The 21,032-nt window shown below is 42.4% G+C and overlaps 1 pseudogene; it reads right to left on the minus strand.

The window, feature by feature from the left end:
- Nucleotides 1–51: 51 nt before the first annotated feature.
- LOC141334409 (NACHT, LRR and PYD domains-containing protein 3-like) lies at nt 52–7,380 on the minus strand (annotated as a pseudogene).
- Nucleotides 7,381–21,032: the final 13,652 nt, after the last annotated feature.

Consider the following 21,032-nt stretch of genomic DNA (forward strand, 5'->3'; position numbering starts at 1 on the left):
TTAACATTTCACAGATTTAGTTTCTAGTTTTAGTGCTAAAGTTTTAGTTTTAGCTAGTACTTTTAGTTTAGTGTTTTGTGAAATAGAGCCTAAAATTTAAGTCCTAAATTTAGGACTGACACGCCCACTATTTTAAGATTTTCTCCTAAATCGGCAAGTTATGAGCTCCTTTTAGCCTTAAGATGCTTTGTGAATATGGGCCCTGATCTTGATTCTAGATGACAATGAAAAACAAATTGGGAATGAATTAATATAAATGTAATAATTTGAGATTTGATGACTGTGTGTACATGTGGACATTCATAAGAAGATTTACAAGTGTGTGTGTGTAGGTGGGGGTGTCTGTTGTGTAATCTCACACAGAAAGAGTTCACATTCAAAAACCCTAAATCCAGCATAGAGGGGTTCAGTGAATGTGGTGTTAAATGTGTATAACCATGTAAATGTGTGTGTGTCAGAGACACTGTAGAAGGACAGAGTGCCGGCTGACACGTCCACATACACTCCTACTCTACGACTGAATGACTGGATGTCAAGTATATCAGTGCTGTTATTATTGTGACGGACAGTGCATCTATCATCACCACAAAACAGACTCCAGGATTTGTCATTGGATCCAAACGCACAGTCTTCCTCTCCTTTCCTGTTGATACCTTTATATGACACTGATATTTCAATCTTACATCCACCCCATTCAGCCTCCCAAAAACAGCGTCCAGTCAGACTTTCAACAGACAGAACCTGAGGATACTTTTCAAATCTCTCTGGATGATCAGAATACGACTTTTTCTTTTCCACATACGTCACTTTCCTGTTACTCTGAGACAAGACAAGACTGGTGTTTGCTGTGTTTGGATCCAGTGTGAGATCACAAGCATCTGAATGCAAGAGAGAAACATTAATAACAACAAAACAACAGTAACTAGACAAGTGTGTGTGTGTGTGTGTGTGTGTGTGTGTGTGTGTGTGTGTGTTTGTGCACCTACACTTTAGTAATCCTGCTGTCGTCATGATCTCTCCTCCATGATCCACACTATGAACACACATTAATGTAGATCTGCATCATTCACACACATGTACAGTTAGCAGTATTAGTGTTTGACATACTTGAGAATCTGCAGTTTATAGTTTGGATTCTCCAGTTTGTGGTTGAGCAGCTGGACTCCTGATTCTCCTGGGTGATTGTAGCTCAGATCCAGCTCTCTCAGGTGTGAGGGATTTAAACTCAGAGCTGAAGACAAATAACCACATCCTTCCTCTGTCACCATACAGCCAGACAACCTACAGACACACACAGTCAGATGATCTACAGACACACATCAACACCCCAGCTAAAAAAAAAAGTTATCTTAGAATGTTTTGCTAACAGTGAGTAACAGAAAGACAATGTGAGAATTTAGTTCAGAATGAAGTGCTGTTTCAGAAGGGGAAGTTCAAAGCCCTGTTTGCTCAGAGTAATTCATTAGGTTCAGTGAAGTCAAGTGTGGTATTGAATTCTGATTGTTTTCCTTAGGATTCAGGTGCAGGGCCCTATTGTTCTTCTAAGGATTATTATAATTAATTCCAAGGTTTGTGGGTCTCTTGGGGCCCTTAACATGCTTAAAAACTCTTTGAAACTTTGCACACAAGTTGAGACCTGCGGCCATTAGGGCTGGGCAGTTTGTCATAGCCTTTAATAAGGCCATTTTTGAGGGGCTCTGTAGCACACACCGTTTGACCTACAGTCACTAAAGTTCATACATTTACAGATCTCATCAGGGTGAAAAACTTTAGTGCTGACAGTCAGTGCTCTACCCCACAGAAAGTCGGCTATTTAAGGTTTTGTGAGAAGCGCATGCTGTGGAGTTTTCAGTTTCCCTCGAGGATTTTAATCCAATTGACACCAAACTCAGTCAATAAATGCTTTGTTTATAATGAGGAGGACGTCTTATACTATGAAACTTGCAGGATGGCTGGTACAAAGACCTCTTATATATGGCAAAAGATAAGGGCAAATTTGATTTCTCATGTCATCACCGCTTTAAACATGCTTATGTGTTATCTTTGTTTGTTTCTGCAATCGTCGTTGTCAGGGTCATGTATGTACGTGTGGGACGGAGATATCAAAATAGGGACGAAATTGTCATTAAAGGTGCTTAGTGCACCTTTAATGACAATTACATAATGATTCAACTTGATTTTGTTTCCATTTTGTTTATGTTCCTGTTATTTTTTTTTCGTTACTTGAACCAGTTCAGAGCCCTGATTGTTGTAATCAGTTGTAATTAAATGAACATTTGCTTTAAATTTAATTTCTTCATTTCAGTCATTTGCTTAAAATCACTGAAGCTGAATGTAAAAGTCAAACCTCAGTATCTGCAGCTGACAGTTTGGACTCTTCAGTCCACCAGAGAGCAGCTTCACTCCTGAATCCTGTATGTCATTGTTACTCAGATCCAGCTCTCTCAGGACAGTGTTTGAGGCTTGAAGGGCTGATGACAAACTCTCACAACATTGATAAGTGAAATTACAACTACAAAGCCTGAAAGGGAGCAGAACACACATCAACAGTCAGATCATCTACCAAAATACATCAACATTGTGACTGGCTAACTGTACATTATCTCTTAAATATATTCTCAAATACCTCAGGATCTGCACCTGACAGTTTAGACTCTTCAGTCCAGTAGATAACATCTTCACTCCTGAGTCCCCCAGGTCATTGATACTCAGGTCCACCTCTCTCAGGACAGAGTTTGAGGATTGAAAAATGGATGACAAACTCTCACAATTCTGAGCAGTGAGCTTACAGCAAGAAAGACTAGAAGATATGAAATAAGAAACATAAAATAAAAAATAACTATAATAAAAAAATGAAAAAAATTCAATGGTATACTAAAAATCCATATGAAAAAAAAACTTACTTCTCACTGCTCTCAGGTCAAATATTAATATGCGATTAAAATGCGATTAATTTTGATTAATTAATTACAAAGCCTCTAATTAATTAAATTAATTTTTTTAATTGAGTCCCGGCCCTAATATATACATATATATATTTTTTTTTATATGTAAAAAATAAAAAAAATAAAATAAATAAATAACAATAAAGGCATGCACAATATAGAACAGACACCAGTAACCTATATTTAACATTCCAGCCAGTTTTCGGCGGGCACAGATGTCTGGGACATGGCTTGCGGCAAAACTTAACTCAGAACACTGAACTCTCAGTAGAAAAAAAGAAACTAAAAACTGTAAATGTCACATGTTCATTGTATTTTGAGTTTTGTCTTTATTATTTTCTGGACTTCATTAATGTTATGGACTTCAAACAAATAGGGGCAGAGGATCAACTCTTTTCTTCCCACCAGCTACGACGGTCGCACTCTGGAGCAGTATGTTGATGCATTTATTGAACTTGTTCATTTTGTGCCCTGGAGTGATCGCATATTAAAGACTCTTCTGGATTGGACTCGAGGACAGTCTTTTCAGCCAGGCACCCGCAGCCGCTACAAAATTTGTACCCTCCTTCAGTACATAGACTATGTGTTGTGGCTGGGAGGTTCTTCCCTTACAAAAACTGAGTTCAACACAGATTCCATCACAGAGCTCAACAGTGAGCCCTTTCACGTCATAGAGCTCAACCAGGAGCCTCTGCTGGCAGCACATCCATGACTTCCTTGTCATTGTATTTTGAGTTGTGTCTTCATTGTTTTCTTTGACCTAGTTTTCCTGTGTTGCCTTTTTGTGTTTTTCTGTTCACCTGTGTCTGGTTAATTATCTTGTTTGTCTCTTATCATTTAAGCCCTGTGTCCACCTGTGTTCCTTTGTCCTGTATTAGTTTGAGTTTATGCGTTTGTGGTTGTCCTTTCTCCTAGTTATTCTCCTAAATTTTAGGTTTGAATTAAAGGCTTGTTTACTGAATTACTTCTGCATTGTGCACTTCTCTACAGCCACACACCGTAACAGTAAAATATATATATATATATTTTATTCTTCTTATGGCAGGCCAAAGCACGCTGAAACAGCGCTTGAAAAACGTAAAATGCAGTGGCAAAATGTGATGTCAAAAAGCATGTCTAGAAGCCAAAAAAAATATATACAAAAAGCGGCAGCTAAAGCGGCTTTGCGTGGCTAAAAAGCTGAATTTTATAGTGTCCTTAGTTTTTAAACTCAAAATTTTCCCGCTCTTGCAGAGTATACTTTAGACATAATTTCTATAAGAAGAATATAATACATTTTACAAAGAATTGAATGATAGAAATGTTTTACGAAAGCAATTTCAAGCTCAGACATACAAAACACGAATATAAACCTTTAAGCTATTCAAATGTTTTTAAAAGGACATTCACAATAAGTAATTAGAATATAATAGACAAATGTGTGGGTTACATATATGATAGGGAGTATTGCAATGGACTGATATTCAATTATAAGTTCTTTTACGCATAATTGTGCTGCATATATATGTAAAAGACAATCTCTTTTATTTTGTGAATGTGTTCTGTGAGAAGCAAAAGGTTTAACATTCTAGAAGGAGCTTGGTCTTCATCCTGAGTTGGGATTATCAATAATATTATTTTGTTGTAATATTGCAAGTTGTTCAAAGCTGCTAGTTAGTTAGACTTGCTTCAGACTTGTGGTGCTAGGATCGGATATATGATCCTCCTTGTTGTCTTGGGCCTCTTTGTGAAATTCAGCTCCTCTGGTTTCAACAATGTTCTGACTGAACCCTTAAATTGTCTGATTCGTTTTGATACGTTTAAATTTTCAAGCCTAAACTCTAGGCTACAAGATCCCGTACTCAAACATCTTGTGAAAACATGTTTAGTATTAGGGATGCACCGATATGTATCGGTCGATAACTTGTGCGTTTTGTCAGTAAAGCCGGTTCTGTAATCAGCGGTAAATGCCATCAGGGGCGTGATTTCACGTTGAGCCGTATATACTACACACAGCCGTTGTTCACTGAGGAGCTGCGCACATTCACACTGATAATGAACATTGATTTGCGCAGCTCGTCGGTAAACAACGGCTGTGTGTAGTATATACGGCTCAACGTGAAATCACGCCCCTGATGGCATTTACCGCTGATTACAGAACCGGCTTTACTGACAAAACGCGCAAGCATGATCGGCCGATTCATATCGGTGCATCCCTATTTAGTATTTGTGGCATTATTTTAGTGACTTTAATTAACATTACTTTCTCAAAAATACATAATATGTTACTCACATATTATGGTATCCAAATTCATGCTGAATACATTGTAATGAGACTTTTGCCATTAATATGTTTATAAGCAACAGAAAAAAAACCACACGTCAGGTCATGTCAAAACTTATCAGACCCCCCCAAAAGCCCCTCAGACCCCACAGGGTTAAAAAGGCATGTCATGACCTCTTTAAGACTCTAGATCGATAGAATCTCTCATTTAAAAATATGCTAGGTTCATAATTAAACATGAATCTTCACTTGTTTATTAATTAACACTCACAGGGCTTTTCTGCAGTTGATCAGAGCTGGCATCAGTCTTCCTCTCCCCTCATCTGATGTGTTGTATTTAATGGGGTTCAGCTCATCCAGCTGCTCCTCCAACATCTGAATCATGTAGGCAATTGCAGAGCAGTGAGAAGCAGTGAGTTTCTTCTCTAAATGTTTGTCTGATTTCACAAACTCCTGAATCTCACTGGACAGAGTCTGATCTTTCACTTCTAGCAGACATAGGAACAGATTGATGGACTGCCCAGCTGAGAGATGATAAAGTGGATTTGTTATCTTCTTTTTAATGGACTCTGTGATTCCTCTAATGATTTCTGAGCTGTTCTGTGTGTGCATCAGTAGATCTTGTAAGAGTCTTTGATTGGACTCCAGTGAGACGCCCAGTAGGAACCGCAGAAACAGATCCAGCTGTCCATTCTTACTCTTGAGGGTTTTATTTACTGCCGATGCTATCAGATAATCCAGAGAGACTACATCAAATCTGTAAAATCTGAATTCATGCAGTGGTTTCTTGTTATTGTTCACATGTGAGTAAAACACATAGAAAGCAGCGAGAAACTCCTGAACACTCAGATGAATGAAGCTGTAGACTTTCCTCTGATGAATTACAGATTCCTCCTTAAAGATCTCAGTGCAAATCCCAGAATACACTGAGGCATCAGCGACATCTATGCCGCTCTCAATCAGGTCCTCCTCATAGAACATCACATTGCCCTTCATCAGCTGCTTGAAAGCCACTTCAGCAAGTTTCACAATCACTTCTCTGTTGGACCGCAGGAGTTTCTTTGGATCACTCTCCTCATACTTCTGATTCCTCATGTTGATCTGAATCAGGAGGAAGTGGATGTACATTTCAGTCAGAGTTTGAGGGATTTCTGCTCTCAGATCTTCTTTCAGGAGCTTCTGAAGCACAGTGGATGAGATCCAGCAGAAGACGGGGATGTGGCACATGATGTGGAGGCTTCTTGCTCTTCTGATGTGTGAGATGATTCTGCTGGCTTGATGCTGGTCACTGATTTTCTTCCTGAAATATTCCTCTTTCTGAGGCTCACTGAATCCCTGAATTTCTGTCAGACGGTTGATGTATTTGGAGGGGATCTGATTAGCTGCTGCTGGTCTGGAGGTGATCCAGATGAGAGCAGAGGGAAGTAGCTCTCCTTTAATGAGGTTTGACATCAACACACCCACTGATGAAGTCTCAGTCGCATCACAAACTTTCTGTAAAAAATCTGTAAATATCAGTGTGATTCTGCTTTCATCCAGACCATCAAAAATGAACAAAACTTTACACTCCTCATAAATCTTTGAGTCCAGATCTTGAAGTTCAGGATGAAAGTCCAGCAGAAGTCTGTAAAGGCTGTACTGATGATCACGGATCAAGTTCAGCTCTCGAAATGGAAGCACAAACATGAAATCTACATTCTGATTGGCTTTTCCCTCAGCCCAGTCCAGAATGAACTTCTGCACAGAGACAGTTTTTCCAATCCCAGCGATGCCTTTAGTAAGAACAGTCTTGATTTGGTCTTTCTCCTTACATTCTGGTTCAGGTGAGGCATTAAAGATGTCATTGCAGTAGATCGGAGTGTCTTGTGAGTGTTTTGTTCTGGCTGTTTTCTCCATCTGTAAAACCTCATGTTCTTCATTTACTCCTTCACTTTCTCCCTCTATGATGTAAAGCTGTGTGTAAATCCTGTTCAGGAGGGTTTCATTCTCTTGGAATTTCATTCCCTCAAACAATTTCTCATACTTGTTCTTCATGCTCATTTTGTGCTGGTCTTTGACTCTCTGTAGTTTATCATCTACTTGTCGAGTGTGTCTATTCAGGGACGCGGTAGTGGGAGTGAAGGTGCTGGTCAGACAAGGGGCCAAGGGTCTATACTGTAAGCTGGAGACTCTATGCACTCTGCTGAAACGACAATTTTTTAAAAAGTCATTACAAAATGATATAAAAAAATTTATGTAGAAATAAATTAAAATATAAATGATATAGTAAACAGACACAGATATCAAATCTTAGATTTTCTGTTGATCAACTTTAGTTTTAGTTTATTTATATTACAATTTTTGTAATGAACATTGTTTCAAAGCAGCTTCACAGATAAGAAAATACAAAGGAAAGGAAAGTAGCACCTTACAATAGTCCATTGAGCAGCAAGGTAAAACTTGCAAAAAAGGCATTCATTATCTTGACTAATCTGTCCCACCAGTTTCATAATGAACTGAAAATATTTTTACACTTCACATAATAACATAACATATCTTGTTGTGTTTATTGTGACATTGTTTTGCCAAAACATCCATCGACTGACCTAAAATAAAATTTTGACATAAGATGAAATTGCGATATGACTACATTACATGATATGATACAGTAAAAAGTGGAAAGGAAAAAGTGGCTCCTCTGCGACTCCAGGGCATCCGTATACTCAACTATATAGACGACTGGCTGATTTTAGCCAGCTCAGAACAGTTAGCGGCTCAGCATCGAGATGTTGTTCTCGCTCACATGGAAAAGTTGGGATTGAGACTCAACGCCAAGAAAAGTGTGCTGTCTCCATTACAGAGAACAACTTATCTAGGCGTCGCATGGGATTCGACCACAATGCAGGCACGAATGTCTCCTGCTGGGATCGAGTCGATCCTCACTGCAGTCAATGCGGTCAGGCTAGGCCTGTCACTCCAAGTACTGTTAGGTCTCATGGCAGCAGCAGCCAACGTAATACCTTTTGGCCTATTACATATGAGGCCGCTACAGTGGTGGCTCAAGACCAAGGGTTTTTCACCGAGTGGAGATCCGCTCCGCAAGATCAAGGTCACTCAGCAATGCCTTCGTGCCTTGAGCATGTGGAAGAAACCTTGGTTTCTATCTCAGGGCCCGGTGTTGGGAGCTCTGTGTCGCCGCGTCACGCTAGCGACAGATGCATCCCTCACCGGGTGGGGAGCAGTCATGAGTGGCCGCTCGGCCTCCGGCCTGTGGACCGGTCATCATCTCTCGTGGCACATCAATCGCCTAGAGATGTTAGCAGTTTTCAAGGCTTTGAGGCATTTCCTCCCAGACCTGAGGAACCGCCACGTGCTAGTCCGCACCGTCAACACAGCGGTGGTGTATTACATCAACCACCAGGGGGGTGTGCGTTCAAACCCCTTGTTCAAGCTGGCGTACCATATCCTCCTGTGGTCCCAAGGGAAACTCCTCTCACTGAGCGCAGTTCATATCCCTGGGCATCTGAACGTGGGGGCTGACATCCTGTCGAGGCAGGGGCCGAGGCCCGGGGAGTGGATGCTTCACCCCGAGGTGGTGAAGCAGATATGGAGAGTGTTTGGCCAGGCTCAAGTAGACCTCTTTGCGACTCAGGAGTCATCGCAATGTCCCCTCTGGTACTCTCTAGCGCCTCCAGCTCCGCTGGGGCTGGACGCCATGTTACAGATGTGGCTGAGTTAATTTTACATTACATTTAATCTATAATGCACATACATTACATCTTTAATGTGAAGTCCAAAATTTATTCTGTGTTTTTCACTCATATTTTTGACTCTAATCTGCTGGTTTCACTATATCAGTAAAATCACCCAAATGTTTACACTCACCTGGGGTCAGAGTTCACTGGTGTATCACTGAATTTAGGAGGATGAGGCAATGATCTGTCACTCTTCAGAGACACACAGCTGGGTTCTGAAGATAAGGATCTCTGACTCCATCTGCTGTAGATACTGAAAAAAAAAACACAGATATAATTCAGGCTTTCCCCCTCAAGTTCTGCCTATTATAAGTATTGATGGACCCTTTTTATTCATGAGTTCATTCATAGCATTCGAAGAGAGTGAAATTACAGTACTGACAGTGTTACAAAAAATGCTTCTTTAGTTCAATACTGTTGGTAACAATGGGTCAAAATCAGAAGTGAAACAATAAATAAAAATTGGATCTTTATATCGGTTATTGGTCACATAAAAATGCAAAATCGGTTTTAAAAAATCAACATGGTCAGTCTCTAGTCTCTTGTCTAATACTGTATTGTGCCTCACCTGAGATCATGGGTCACTGGTGTATCGCTGAATTTAGGAGGATGAGGCAATGATCTGTCACTCTTCAGAGACACACAGCTGGGTTCTGAAGATAAGGATCTCTGACTCCATCTGCTGTAGATACTGAAAAAAAAAACACAGATATAATTCAGGCTTTCCTCCTTCAGTTCTGCCTATTATAAGTATTGATGGACCCTTTTTATTCATGAGTTCATTCATAGCATTCGAAGAGAGTGAAATTACAGTACTGACAGTGTTACAAAAAATGCTTCTTTAGTTCAATACTGTTGGTAACAATGGGTCAAAATCAGAAGTGAAACAATAAATAAAAATGGGATCTTTATATCGGTTATTGGTCACATAAACATGCAAAATCGGTTTTAAAAAATCAATACGGTCAGTCTCTAGTTTCTAGTCTAATACTATATTGTGCCTCGCCTGAGATCATGGGTCACTGGTGTATCGCTGAATTTAGGAGGATGAGGCAATGATCTGTCACTCTTCAGAGACACACAGCTGGGTTCTGATGATGAAGACCTCCAAGAGATACTGAGAGAACACAGAAATAATTCAGGTTATTTAAGAGACATTTTTGGTCTCTCCTGCATTTTTGACACAATTTAACAGCCTAAAAATGCCTATTTCTTTTCACATCTATTGACGGAAATTTTACTGACTCGATGCATTATTACGAAAGTGACATTCAGTATTTGCATGTGTTTAAAAGTCTTGCCAGTACTTCAAAGCCTGTTGGTTTCTTTGCATATGCACAGACCCAAAGCGTGCCCACCAAAAGCGCCTCTTAGTCGGCGCAGAGGCGCCGCTCGCTATTTTGGACCCTATGACAAAATATGAGGTTGGGCCCCCCCTACAAAAGCAGATCTCTGGGGGCTGAGTCCTGGGTTCAGGAGTGGCGACTGCTGGAGGGGGATGTCCATTCGATGGGACTGACAATGATCTTGGAGGGAATGATGTTCGTAGGAGTGTCCGTGGTTTCCTCAGGTTCGAAGAGACGAGATAGGGCATCAGCACGTGCATTCTTAGATCCGGGGCGATATGAAATGGTAAATTGAAATCTGGTGAAAAAGAAAGCCCACCTGGCCTGACGAGGACATAGTCTCTTGGCATCACTGAGGTATTGCAAGTTTTTATAGCCAACAGTTCTCGGTTTCCGATGTCATAATTTTTCTCAGCCGGGCTGAGCTTCCTCGAGAAGTAAGCACATGGAAGGAGGCGTGCAGGGGTACCGTGATGTTGGGATAATACTGCTCCAACTCCCGTGGTAGAGGCATCTACTTCAACGACGAAAGGGAGGTCGGGGTCCGGAACGAACATTTCTCGGCCTTCAAGTAAAGATGTTCTCTCAGTCGTTGAAGGACCTCCGCAACGTGGTGGCGATGTTCGGCCTCGCTCCGGTAATAGATCAAGATGTCGTCTATGTACACTATGACTGACCGATGGAGGAATTCCCGGAGCACTTCATGCATGAAAATTTGGAATACGGAGGGGGGGTTTACTAAACCGTAGCTCATGACCAAATATTCATAATGGTCTGTAGGGGTCACAAATGCAGTCTTCCACTCGCCCCCCTCACATTTTTGGTCTCCCCTGCATTTTCGACACCATTTAACAGCCTAAAAATGCCTATTTCTTTTCACATCTATATGCACATTTGAGATGAACAACTCTCTCAACAAACTCTAACTATAAACTAAGCTGCACTAAAACAACTTTTGTGAGTTTGTCTCACCTGGGGGTAGGGGTCACTGTTTCATCACTGAATTTAGGATGACGAGGTGTTAATCTTTCACTTTTCAGAGACACTCTGTTGTGTCTTTGAGATGCTGTTCTCTCGCTGCTTCCTGTATTACTCATAATTAACCAGAGATAGCCTGTTAACACAGAAAACAAATGATAACATGACAATACATCCATTATTTCTATTAAAACATCACAGATGAGAATAGTGCTTCAAAATAAATTAAAGATTTAATGGGGTATATCACTACAAATTATGACCATTTGTTGGTGATTTTATTGTTCATGTTTGTTGCCCATCAAACTCCCTCTCAAAGGAGTTTTTAAGTTTTTGCAGAATCCTCTAACCTAATGCCCTAATAAATTAACCCACCCTACAAGGGCATACTTTGGACCTAATGCTCACTTATGAGCTTTGTCTGAACCCAAGCAAGTTTTTTTCTAATTGTCACTGCCAAATCTACCTCTATCTTATTCCGCTCAGTTTCACGCTTTTTAATGAACTGAGCTCACAGTTGTCTTTGGACTTAACACTTTCTGATTTTAATGCCAACCAATACCTTGAGCTGCTAAATAATGCATGGATAGACATTTTAAAGTCCTCCTGAAATCAAAATTAAAGTTTTTTGGCTTTTAGTATGAATATATTAGCCTTAAGGTTATCTATAAGCTAGTGTGCTGCAAAACAAAGACAAAATTCCCGTTTACAAGATATGAGCATTCAAAACTTACAGTCTCGTCACTTCCGCCAATATGAATCAAGGATTTGGATGATATCACCGTGCATTTCAGTTTCTCATCAAACGTTCTGTCCAATCAAATGCTCTCTAGAGTCCGTAATGTCCCGCCCCCTACACAGCAGATCATATGCGCTCATATGTACGGACGGCATGTTATACGGTTAACATATACATGCTATACCGTCCCGGCTCCAAGAACATACCAGCTGACGCTCTTTCAAGGCAATTCTCCATCGAATCCTCCGATCCAGAACCCATCATTCCATCTCACCTGTTCATTAGCCCCATCCAGTGGGACATTGACACCTGGATCCAACAAGCCACTCTCCAGGAGCCAGCTCCGCCGGACTGTCCAGAGGGTAAAATCTACGTACACAGCTCCCAACGTCAACACCTTCTGGACACAGTTCATCAGTCTCCGGGCTCTGGACATCCAGGTAGCAGAAGGACCCTCTCACTCCTTCAATCTCGTTACTGGTGGTCCAGTATGACCCAAGATGTCATCAGGTACATCCAAAGCTGCTCAGTCTGTGCCACATCTAACACTCCCCGTCATTTACACACACGAAAGCTCATTCCACTCCTCATCCCGCAGAGACCCTGGTCCCACCTGGGGGTAGATTTTGTGACCGATCTCCCCAACTCGGAAGGTAACACCTGCGTGCTGGTAATAGTTGAAAGGTTCTCCAAGTCCTGCAAATTAATACCGCTGCGAGGACTACCTACGGCTATAGACACCGCCGAAATCCTATTCCAGCACGTCTTCCGCCACTTTGGTCTCCACGAGGAGATCGTCTCGGACCGGGGTCCACAGTTTGTATCTCATGTTTGGAAGGCTTTCTTTAAATCACTTGGTATCTCTGTCAGTCTCTCCTCAGGATATCATCCGCAGACCAATGGCCAGACTGAGAGGAAGATCCAGGAGCTTGGACGCTACCTTAGGTCATACTGTTCCGAGGACCAACACAGCTGGAGCAGGTTCCTCCCCTGGGCCGAGTATGCACAGAACTCTCTCTGCCAGAATACTACAGGATTAACACCTTTCCAGTGCGTATTCGGTTTTCAGCCTCCGCTGTTCCCCTGGACAGAGGAAACCACAAATGTTCCAGCTGTTGACTACTGGTTTCGAGAGAGTGTGGGACTCAGCTCATCGTCATCTTCAAAGAGCCATCCGGAGACACAAGGACTTCGCCGATGCCTGTAGGAGAGCTGCTCCACTGTACCAACCCGGAGACAAGGTATGGCTCTCCATCAAGGATATTCGGATGAGGTTCCCCGCTACATCGGTCCGTTTAAGATCCTGTGGCAGATCAACGATGTGACATACCAGCTTCAGCTCCCACCCAGGTACAGAATTCATCCCACTTTCCACGTTTCCCTCCTAAAACCCTATTTTCCCTCTGACACAGACACTGCCGGAGCTGAAGCTGAACCTCCTCCTCCTGAAATCCTGGATCAACCATCTGTGTAATGTATTCTAATGGACTGCTAAATGTATTCTATGGACTGCTTATCTGTCTGCTTCCCTAGATTCCACCTGTTGATTACAAGGACTGTTCAGTTAAGAATTCATCTCCGCTATATGTCGTCATTCTACCATATATTGTTCAATAAACTCACCACGATTGTGTTACTTTTATCCATGTCTCTGCCTCCTTCTGAGTGTGACAATGATATTTTTTTTAAATTTATATAATTTTTTTTTTATACACATTTTTTTTTAACTTATGTTAAATTCACAAGACCCACTTGTCTAGCTTTCATTCATTGGGATAACATGGATAATTTCACATGGTTTAGAGTAAGATTTTTGCACATCTTTTGGAAAATCTTTTTAATTTTACCACTAGATGGCTGCAGAGCTCCACTATTGTTATTTGCTATTTGACCAACTGTAAGGTTTTTTTTTTGTTTTTTTTTTCAGTTGAGATCTTATCTACATATGAAATACACAGGACACACATAAATACATTTGTGAGACCATTAAAAACTGCTCTATTATAATTTGTCAAAAAAAAAAAAAACATTTGCTGTTGCTGCATTCTTATGTTCATGTTGTGTACTGCTACTCAATATGTAATAGAACTGATTTGTTTACGTACTAAAAATGCTGAACTTTGACAAAGTAATTTTTGCTGTTAGAATTGTGATTTCATAATATGTAGCTATGAACTCAACTGAAAAAACTTGAGAAAAGATATCTTTCCGGTGGGCAAATAGCACATAGTGGAGCTCTGCAGCCATCTACCGGTAAAAGTGATTTTTTTTTTTACTTTTAAAACTGGATTTTCCAAAAGATGGGCAAAAATCTTCCACCAAACCATGTGAAATTATCATGTGAATTTCCCATGTTATCCCCATGAATTAAAGTCAGAAATGTGGATCTTTTATAAAGTGAATTTTACATAAAAAAAAATAAATAAAAAAAACAGTTTTGGTATATTAACCCACTGATAACTGCACAAATGTGGAGTAAAAACTATTATAAAAATATTTAAAATATCACAACATCAGAGGGAGAGTCAGACGGTGTCACATCTCTTCCCGTGGCGTGGCGCCCACCCGTGGTCGCTGCCCCTCCGGATGTTGGTGTCTAACTGTCGGCTATGCTTCTCCGGGCAGCCGGGAGGGACCGGTTTGGGGGTTCCCCCAGGGGCCTCCGGCCAATCCTTCTAGGCTGGACGACTGGTTCCTGGGGGGGGGGCACCGGCGGTAGCGCCGCGCTCCCCCCCGGTCCCGTTCTGACCGGACATGCATGAGGAGCTGATAAAATCGATGGCGCGCTCCCTATTCATTTGAAGCGCACTCCAGCTCCTCTCCCCTCGCCACTCTCGATGGTGGGGCAGCCAAGGGGTACGTGGCGGTCCCCCGGGTTGGGCGCGCCGTCGCGGTACACCTTTCCCCGCGGGGCGCGGCCGCCTGGTGGGGCCCTCCGCGTCTCCCTTCCTGCCCGTCGCCGAGGGCGTCCCCCCGCAGCTCCGTCCCCTGCTGAGCCACACGATAGAGAAAAAACCAGGCTCGCAGCCGACGTAGAGCTGCCCGTGGGAGTGGGATGCCGCTCGCCTCTCAGGGTCCTGCGAGGGAAGACCCTCTCCCAGGCGAGCTTCGAAGCGTCCCTGATGCGAGCACCCCGGAGGTGGAGAGAGCTACTCTGTCGGCACTCCCGCTGGAAGCGGGATCTAGCCGTTCATTTCAAATCACAGAAAAGATACCGCCTCCGGGGCCCCGGCCCCAAGTTCCTTCCTGAGCAGCACTTCCATTCCTCGGAACCAGACTCGGAACCGGATGTCGCCAACGCGGGAACCAGGGAAGAAGGTAAGCACTGCTTAGTGCAGTTAGACAGTTCTCCAGGATGTTCATCCTTCTGGGTTTTGTCTCCTTCAGTGTCTTTCCCTAGGCTGCCCCACCACGGTCACGTCGGTCAACGTTCCCTTGATTCCCTTGACTACACTGGTTGATACGGACGGTACGGCCCGGCTCCAGGCATCCGCCCGGACTCAGATGTACCCCTTACATTCTTTATTGGCAGGCGTGCCTCTGTTGTGCCTGCGGAGGTCGCGTTCCTACTGGCGAAGGACGCGATCCAGCCTGTCCCTCCAGCCGGGACGAGGTCGGGGTTTGACAAGAGTCCCGACTTCACGTGTCCAGTTAGAGTGGTGGGTTAATATCCGCCCTGGATGGAGCTCTGTTCCGATCCCTTCTTAGGCTGTCGGCACACATGCTCACGACGACGCACATACAAGTATGTTTCCGTCTCCAGGGCTTCGGCGGTCTGCCCCGGGGATCGAGCACTTCAGCGCGAGGTGCTTCCATTTGGCCAGTCCCCCTGAGCTCCCCTGTCCCCTTTTCGGCAGACAGGAATTCGCGTCCTCAACCGTCTCTTCGACTGGTGCCTTGCCAGCCCACTCGTGAGTTCCGTTGTGCGAATACAGGGACCTGGTGCTTCGGCACCCCCGCCATCTGGTCCTTCAGGCCAACCGAGGGAATCCTTTTCCTCGGTCGAGAGCCCGACTCGGTCACTCAAGACGGCCCGCCTTGCTATCAAGAGCGCGCAGTCAGTGCTGCAGTCCCTGAGCTAATCAGGCACAATACAGCGGTCCTCTCAAAATCAGAGGCTCCTGGGGCATATGACAGCTCTAGCCGCTTGCCGCTAAGCTTGTTTCATGTGAGACCACTTCAGCACGATCGAGTCCCATGATGGGCATGGCATCTCGGCTCACTCCGGACTGGCGTTTTCCCGCAGTATTGCCGACAAGTCAGCCCGTGGCTTACCACGGGTTGGGTTGCCATGTACAACAGAGGCTTACAGCTCCTCCCCATCTGCTCCCATGGAGTCCAACGTGGCAGATTTTGCTACTTGCCATTTATTTGAAGCAGGGAAACTCAACCGTGCAGCCGTCCGGCTCCCACGGCAGTCCACCCACCTGCTGAATGGCGACTCCACCCCGTGACGCAGCTAGTTGGAGTTTTATCGGCAGGCCCAGCCACATCCGCTCGCCCTTCCGATTCCTCCCGTTGCCAGAGTAACACTGGCACACAGCTGACCTCCGGGGCCCAAGTACGCCCTTCCCCAGTGAGCCTCCTTGCACAGATTCTGTGCGAGTCCAGGGAGGACGAGGAGTAAGTATGTAGGTTGCGCTACAAGGATGGCCCACCCGGACTTAGGTCTTAGTAACCATCCCCTCGCGGCAGTCCCTCCCTGCAAGGGCACGGGTTGACACCGTAGACCTCTCCGGCCTTTCACATGCCGTGATACAAACTATCACTCGGTACTGAGCTCCCTTGACAAAGGCAGGCTTACGCACTGAGATGAGGTCTATTTGCTGGCATTCCTCTCGCTGAGAGGCACAGAGATACACGATTGCAGTAGTGCTTCCTTTCCTGCAGGAGACTTGGAGCGCAGGCTGTCCCCTCGACTCTCGGAATATATGCCGCCGCTTAGCCGCATATCACATGCAGTAGATGAAGCAAAGTAGGTAAGCACCCACTGGTCGTGAGGTCCCTCAGAGGTGCCCAGACCGCACCTCATACCCTCTTGGGACCCCCCCCGTCGCCCTTCAGGGCCGCGGGGCGCTCCATTTGAGCCGCTGGCCTCAGTCGAGCTAGAATTCCTGTCATTTAGACAGCGCTCCTGAGGAGACCTGCAAGCTTTCTCTGTAGGGAAGCTTCCCCGTCGCCTTTTCAGGCCGCGGGGCGCTCCTTTGGAGCCTCGGGCCTCAGTCGAGCGAGAAAAACGCTCCTGACTGCCCTGGCTTCCATTAAGCAAACTAAGGTTCCCCAGAGGTGCTCAGACCGCATCTCTTACCTCTCGGATCTCCCCATCGCCTTTTCAGGCCGCGGGTCGCTCCGTTGGAGCCATGGGCCTCAGTCGAGTCCTGTCATTAAGACGGCGCTCCTGACTGCCCTGGCTCCTATTAAGAGGGTTGGAGACCTACAAGCTTTCCTTGCCAGCAAAGCTTGTTGAGAAATTCGGGCCCGGGGCGTTGGGAAGGTTACGTTTCAATGACCGCCTGCGGACACGTCTGGGAAGACCTGCCGGCACGTGGCGTTGTGCGTAACGCAGCGTCAGGGTCGTGGCCTTTTCCATGGATCTAAGTTCCCAATGTAACATCGAAGTGATTCGACTGAAGGGGTAACGTCTAGGTTATGAAGGTAACCTCGTTCCCCAAAGGAGGGAACGGAGATGTTACATTCCCCTGCCACGGCCATGGCGTCGCGCTGACGCCGGGCTCTCCCGGCTCTTCAGCAAAAGCCTGACTGAGTGGTGCGCGCCGCCACCTTATATACCCGTATGTACGGGGGCGTGGCCGGCGCGCACGTCCACTCGCCAATTTTCAATTGGCCTTTTTAATAAGGCTCAGAGAGGTGATCGGTCTCTCAAGCAAGATCCCAATGTAACGTCTCCGTTCCCTCCTTCGGGGAACGAGGGTTACCTTCGTAACCTAGACGTTTTTAGTATTCATTTAAAACAAGACAAATTTGCTATTATTTTAATCTCAAATCTGTCATTTATCAGTTTAGGTAGTTTATTAATGCTTTGCAAACTAGCAGAAGTCACTAACATGTTTTAAATCCCTACCCAGCATTCACTTTAAGTATATCTGATAGGTGGATAAAAGACATCAATCAAATTCAGTATAAATTTATTTGGAAAAACAAGCACCATTATATAAGAAAGTCTGTAGTGAGGCCGATCAGTGTTGAGGTGGAAACAAAGCTTTCCTTAGAAGTAAACACTCTGTTTGGTTTAGCTTTTCTTCTAAAATCTTTGATTCTTTTGAGGGTATTGAGCCATCAAAGCTAAAGTGTAAATTATCATCTTTTCATAGCCAGGTATTATTATTTTGGAAATTATTATACAAACACAACTTTTCGCCACACAATTGTTCTTTGTGGAATAATAAATGTATCCTTATTAGGGTGTGAAAATCTGTGTTGGACTGTGGACTGGATGGACAAAGGTGTCTGGTCCATTGTACACATTACACCTTGAAACCAGGATTCCAAAATCTGATTGCACTAATCATTAGGTTGAATTCATTATTTTACACAGTTGTTTACACACTGTGTCTGTACATATTCCTCTGCAGTGTTTACAAAAAATATTATTCATTGCACACAGATCATACATATTCTAGCTGTTTTGTATTTTTATATAACCCGTGCTTTTACTCAATTCTATGTACACTTTTTTATTGACTTTGTGTTCACATGACAAATACACTTGTTTACTCATTTCATGTGCATGAATAGAAAAATAAGAAACTGAGCTTTATGGAATGAAATGAAAAAACAAAGTGTGTTTGGTGACAATTCTTATATAAACAAAATGATCCAACAAATTATATGAAGTTATCGATTATGCACATATGATAATAATCATAACAAAAGTACAACCAGAATCAGAAGCATAACTCACCTTGAAGATTGACATTGTCTCCGAAATGGCTTCGTCTTATTCATGAAGTGTTCCTGGGAGTCGTGATACCTGTACTTCCAGCAGGTAATGGGTCAAAGCTCACCTGGTCTGGTTAATGAAAACCCTGAAGTGGTTTGAGTTTCCGCATGTGTAGTGACTGCAAAACACCCCATTGGACTTTGCATACACTGCAATACACAAGAGACAATAAAAAAACATTTTATTACACTGCAAAAGTTATGAAGAAGATAGAATGGAGCCAGCAATGCCAACTGAAAATTTCCCAGAATTTGCTGGGGAAAACAACATACTATAGTCTATAAATGTGTGGAAAAGTCTTTCAGAAAATTCTCTGTCATTTTGATTGAACTTCAGATTCAAAAAGGCAACCGTTCTGCTTTTTTTTGGGGGGGGGGGGGGGGACTAAACTTGTTTGGCGAAATACAGCAAATACAGTCAAAATTGTTGTGTCTAAATATTGCCAGTTAGTATAATAAACCTACTGTAAAATTACATGTTTTATTGTTTATATTATATATATTTTTTCATTTACAATAATAATAATAATAATGTCATTATTTATTCTAAAATAAAACTCTTGTTTCCATCCCTACTGAAATTTATAATAATTTTATTGGTTCTAATGGGAATTGTGTTGGTTTTAATGGAAACTGTAATGAACCATGTTGGTCTCTGCTTGTATTGTAATAACTTCTATTGGTGGCTTGTTAAAACTACTAAATCCTAATATAACATGTCACTACAGGAAACCATTCTTAAAGGAACACTCCACTTTTTTGGAAATAGGCTCATTCTCCAATAAATTATTATTATTATTATTATTATTATTATTATTAAAAGCATCACAGATAAATGGTTGGCTGTACTGCCATCTTGTGCTGTAATGGAAAAGTGGTCTGGAGTCTGAAAAGCAGTGTTCGAGGATCAGCTAACATTGTGTACCGATCAACCTGTCTGTGATTATTATTATAGTTCCTGTTTTGATTCTAACCAAATAAGCACATATCCCTTCAATATCTCCCCCTGGATTAAAGGATGTAGCTGCATCAGGAACACACACATACAAGCTGACACACAAAACAGAGTATGACTGTAGATTTGACACTAGGATTATGAGAATTTATTATATTTTATTTGAAGATTATTTTGCGCTGGAGATGATTATGATACATAGAGATCAGTGTCCAGCAGGTCAGAGCAAACCTGGAAGGTCCCGGCTATTTTCTCAGTAATTACTTCGATAGTAATATACTGTTTGGATCTTCAAATCCAAATGTAATCTAAGACCCATAAGCTGATAAAACATGAATTTTTATCTTTCATTTATTGTTTTGTTTTTGCATGTATTGTTTATTCCCAGGTTTTGTTTTTGTTCTTCTGAGGCAGAATTTAGATTTCATTTCTTTATCCTGCTACTGCAACACATTTGACATCACATGATTGTCTTATATCTAAGATTATATATAAAACCCCAATGCCTTAGATGTTATGAATTAAAGATTAGTCGAAACTGATTTGTGTATCAGTTTTATGTTAATAGTTGTTTTGCAAACAAAGATGCTTTCTTATAAAAAAAACTATCAGATGCATATTAGTAAACACATACATACAAACACACACATAGATTTTTTTTTATCTCAAAGATACCTTTAATTTGTTAAATTTGTGAATGTAAATAAATAGATTAACAAGTGGTTAATTTACATAAATATCAATATGCAGGCCATGCACATCTTAATAAAAATAAAACATCACAAACACAGAAAGACAAAAAACTGTTCAAAACCAAAATGATTGTATTAATTAAAAAAAACTCAAACTGATTTAACAATAATGGCAATGTTTTCACAATATTAGACAATCCTAAACAAGCGCTTGATATATGCACTTATCAAAACAGCAAAAAAAGAAAAATTAACACATAATAACTACTGTAATAACAAATGAAGAGAATATTTTACATTAGTGTTTATGAAACAATAAACACTGTTACTTTTAAAAGTAATGCATTACAACATTGAGTTACTCGCTAAAAAAGTAAATAATTCCGTTACTTTTTATGGAAAGTAATGCGTTTTGTTACT

This window comes from Garra rufa, chromosome 5 (assembly GCF_049309525.1).
Source record: "Garra rufa chromosome 5, GarRuf1.0, whole genome shotgun sequence".
Lineage (NCBI taxonomy): Eukaryota > Metazoa > Chordata > Actinopteri > Cypriniformes > Cyprinidae > Garra > Garra rufa.